The sequence below is a fragment of the Notothenia coriiceps genome, unplaced genomic scaffold (assembly GCF_000735185.1).
Source record: "Notothenia coriiceps isolate Sejong01 unplaced genomic scaffold, NC01 NC01_scaffold00018996, whole genome shotgun sequence".
In the NCBI taxonomy this organism is placed as follows: domain Eukaryota; kingdom Metazoa; phylum Chordata; class Actinopteri; order Perciformes; family Nototheniidae; genus Notothenia; species Notothenia coriiceps.
Window position 1 is genome coordinate 278,156 of NW_011351697.1, and position 4,505 is coordinate 282,660.

General features: G+C 43.5%; 1 protein-coding gene and 1 long non-coding RNA gene across 2 annotated transcripts in view; both read right to left on the reverse strand.

The window, feature by feature from the left end:
- cp (ceruloplasmin) overlaps positions 1-4,505 on the reverse strand; it is a 737,508-nt gene that overhangs the window by 154,220 nt on the left and 578,783 nt on the right. The gene's annotated exons all lie outside the window — the stretch shown is intronic.
- Positions 3,837-4,281, reverse strand: LOC104951390 (uncharacterized). The gene is made up of 2 exons (XR_799020.1): positions 4,019-4,281; positions 3,837-3,931 (listed from the first exon to the last, which is right to left on the reverse strand). It is a non-coding gene; the product is annotated as an uncharacterized lncRNA (long non-coding RNA).

Below are 4,505 nucleotides of genomic sequence, written 5' to 3' on the forward strand. Positions count from 1 at the left end.
CGCCTTTTCCAGGGAAATATCGATCGCTGCCCGGCGGCTCGCGGGCGCGGACAACTGGGCGTGGCGGCATCCGACTCTAAGCAAGGGTACGTTTTAGCGCTGACCGCGGCGGCCCCCGAGTAAGACCAGTATGTTACCTTTCGGAATTCTCCCACCCGTACCGATGCACGGGTCATGCCATTAGGTAGCACCCGTACCGATTTCCAAAAGCACAACTTATCAACATGTAATGTTGAAAGGTTACTGAGACGAGGCGCGCACTTAGAATGATGGTCGGTGAGTACGCAGTGGTGGTGATTGTAACTTTAACTATATAATGAGTTTTGGGGATTGGCAGGTACCTCGACGCGGACGGTAGCGATCTTAACCGCCGCCCCCGTGTCCACCTCACTACTTAGGAATCCGCCTCCGCTACCGCACGGCAGCGCCGCCCGGGCATGTATTCAACGCATTTTCCTGTAGTAGACTACGAAAGTATAAAGATGAGGCGCGGAATGGAAAAGTAGAGCGTCGGTATGGAAGTTAAGGAGAGTAAGGCCATTCACTCGGGAATATTGTATCGTACTTGTATTGTAAGTACCGTGCATTTCCTTTCTTGTATTACAAGTAGAAAACATGTGAGCCTCCTGTACTCTGGCTGAGGTGGAAGCAAATTGGCGTTTGAAGTGTTCATATTTTAGGACTTAACATTTACCATTTTGAAAAAGAAACCATTTTTTTTTATTGTTGAACCAAGGTGCACGACTTTTCAGTATATAGAAATTGGGAATGATATGTTACAGGGGGTGTTTGAGGTTGCTTTTAATAGGATGGTGTTGTGTAGTGAGTCGAGTTTCAGGAGGTTAGGCCGCGAACTACGAGGGAAGGCGTTGGGGGTGGCCGTTCGTACCCTTTGCGGTCCTTGGGGAGCATGGAATGGTTTTTACAGAGGGGGGCATACTCAAGAGACGGTTGGAGCGGCGGAAGCTTAAGAGATGTATGCTAGGAGTTGAGAGGTCTCTCTTTTAATGTCGGCTGTCTGTCGTCGGCTGGTGGCCGTAGCAGGAGGATGGTGGCAGGTCGCTTTAGTGGAATGAAAGGCTGGGGTGGGCAACGGGTGGGTGGCGGGAGAGAGCGAGCTGCAGACTCGTGCGGGCTGAGAATGCTGAGCGGGAGGCAGCAGCCGAGAGAAGTATGGAGAAGGTACGATGGTGAGCTCGCAAACCGTGGTTCCCGAGAGAGAGACGCTCAGGGTAAAGCACGGCTCGAGTACAAGGGGAGGGATAAGAGGACTTTTGCGAGTCTATGCGGTCGGCGGATAAGAATAAGGTTGGGGAGGACTTAGTGGGTTCGGATTGTTATGAAGGAGCGTATAGTTTTAACTGGAGAATGGGGTTTGGTAGCTGTTTGCTCTTGACTGGGGTGAGTAGGTTGAGGAAGGCCAGGATTCGCGACCACGCCCGGGGAGGGGCCGGAGGATGCGTCGGACAGTGCACCGGCCGATAGGGAAGAGCGGGGTGGGCCTGCGACACATGCAGAAAGAAAAAGGCCGGTGTGTTATTTGCGTTTTATAAGTACGCAGTTAGAGTAGGTAGAAACTCGAGTACCCTAATGAATGGCTATTTTTTATTAATTCTTTTATTAACTATTAAAAACTGTTTGGATTAAAGACCCAAAAAACTCCCAGATTGATAATGTCGAAGATATTATAGTATCAGTACATTTCTCCCGAATATGGTATCTTAAAATTAATTAGATTTTTCAGTTCAATTCTTTAAAACCTAACCAAAAGAACGAAGTATGTACTAGCGCGCGACGAAAAAAATTGTAAGGCATACGAGATCCGGGTATTTTTTTAGATCTTGTCTGTATTATTTCTTTATAAACATTTGCAAGGCTTTCAATTAGATACAAGTGTCAGCGTAAATCAATCTGAGCATTGTGTTAGAATGAAACATTTCTCAAAAACAGACTGAGTTAAATAATTAAAATATGTTTTATAAATGCAGCCTTCTGACCATTTGTTATGTTTTGTTCTCAGGACACCAAAACTCCCATGGACACGCACTTCCTATTGGCCGACAATGTTTACTGCAAGGCTCCAGTGCCGCCCACCGATAAAGTGTGCCTATGGTTAGGGGTAAATTCCGCTTAGATTAGAGTCAGTTGTATTTCCTGATGTGTGGTGTGAGACCCTGCATGAGAGCTGTTTTACTGAGACATAGGAGAGGTGAAGTCTGAGAACGCCATAACTGAAATCCTCTCTTCATCTTTCACTCCGTCCCACCCCGACATTTCCCTCCGAAGGCTAACGTGATGTTAGAGTACGACATCGATGAAGCCCAGGCTCTGCTGGAGAAGAACTTGTCCACGGCGTGCATGCTTAAAACAACAACCACATGTTACCTGCAGGTTAAAAAACATTTTCTAACCCATCTGTTGAAATCGAGGAATAAACACACCAGGTGAAGGTATTTTCTCTTTGCCCAAATGTTCTTCTTTTACTTCATTCATCGTATAGTGAATACAGTGAGAGACAAATAAATACAGACAGAACAGCGGCTGAGGCTGAAGAGAAGGCGGAGTGAAAACTGAACCACTTTGTCATCATCCTATAAATCTGAATCTACCGAGTATAACGGCAACTGGATGTGTTCCAATAATTAACTCGAGTAAAAAAAAAGTGAGAAAAGGGACAACAAAAACAAGTGCAGGTCGGTAAGGAGGGGAAAAGCAGGAGCAGGAAGACGATGCAAGAAAACCCTCACACATAAATCTTCCAAAGATAGGAGTAACATTCTTAAATCAATAAAAAGAATACAAAAAAATTTGCCTTTGTTTTGGTTATTTTTTACTTGAAAAAAATACTTTAAAAAGTAACAAATCAACTGAAAACAGCAGTGGTGGAAACTTGACTTAACGGAGGGCATATTTCAAATGAAGAGTGATTTAAATCAAACAACTTTTTGAAATATGCCCTCTTCTCCGCCGAGCTCTGGGGTGAACATACACATGACTTGAAGGGGACTGGGTCTTTATTGGTATTTATGCGAGTAGAACATATTTAGCAGACGGGATGTGGACGCTGTCGGTATTAAGACTTTTCTGCAGATTTGAGGAGGTTCTCTTTGCTCCTTCTCTTCACGTCCCAGTTGTAAACTCGTGCCATGTCTGAGGGAGCGGGAGTTGAGGAACGACAGCAGCAGGACGTGGAAAAATCATTCATAATAAAAAAACAGTGTTTTACATTTTTATTTTATAATGTATTGTAGGCAGGATTATGTAAAACTGTAAGATCTACAAAGGCCAGGGTTCATACACTTTTTCACCAATGACTTCTCCATGACCTTTCCCTAATTTTCCATGACTAAAAGAAATGACTCAGCGGTACCACTGAAATGGTTTATTTTAACATGGAACAGGAAAATAAGGTATGAACCATGTTGTGCGTATCTAAAACAGATCCAATAGTAGCTGACTAGCTGCTACACGCTAACGCAACTCAAATCTCTCACCAGCAAAATGCCTCGACAGTTAAATGCCATTTCATTACTATATGTTACCGTATTTATCATCATTATAGTATTACTATTTTGGCGGTTAGATAAAATATAAATTATTTGATTTCCATGACTTTTCCAAAACTTTGAAAAAAAATATTGTTTTCCAAAACTTTTCCAGGACCTGGAATTAGCATTTAGAATTTCCATGACTTTTCCAGGTACACCCTGGTGGATGTGCTTTCAAAAGTTACGTTACTCATAATCCAGAGAAATGTGTTGTTATCAACATTAGGAGCAAAGTGAAACTCACTCGTCTTCATCATAGGACGACGAACGGGAACTGCGATCACTTTTGACGGAAGACTTGTCGTCGTCTTCCTCCTCTTCCTCCTCATCGTCGGAGTAAACCTCGCTGGTCTTCAGAGGCTGACGTTTGGACAGCAGTTCAGCTGCTCAACAGAACCGAATAAAAGTCAGATTTAGGAAACGATTGAGAGCATTAACGTCACAAATCATTTAAAAGAAATCCAACCGACCTGTTCTGTTCTTCTTCTTCTCGCGCTCGGCCTTCAGCTCCTCCATGGCCATGGACTTTTTGTCAAGTTTTTCGTCACGTTTTGATCGTCTCTCCTTGTTGTGTGACATGACCTAAAGAGGATTGGAAATAACGATCAGAGACAAAGAAAAAGCTTACTACTTCATAAACCTCTCTTTGATTCAATTAGAGACCACCAAATCAATCCAAAAAAGTATCTATAGAATGGATTGTGAAACCTCGCCCTAAAATACTGATAACATATTTTTGTCCAGGTTTTTAAAATGCAACTTTAAAGGGGACCTATCATGCAAAATGCACTTTTTGATGTTTTGTATACATAAAGATGTGTCCCCGGTGTGTCAGGGAACTCACTCAGCGTCAGAAAATAAAACCCTCTCTCTTTTCCTCCGTACCCAAATCTCTAAAAACGGGGGAACAACGGAGCTGATCCAGATTTGTGGCCGATATGACGTCATATTGGCGGC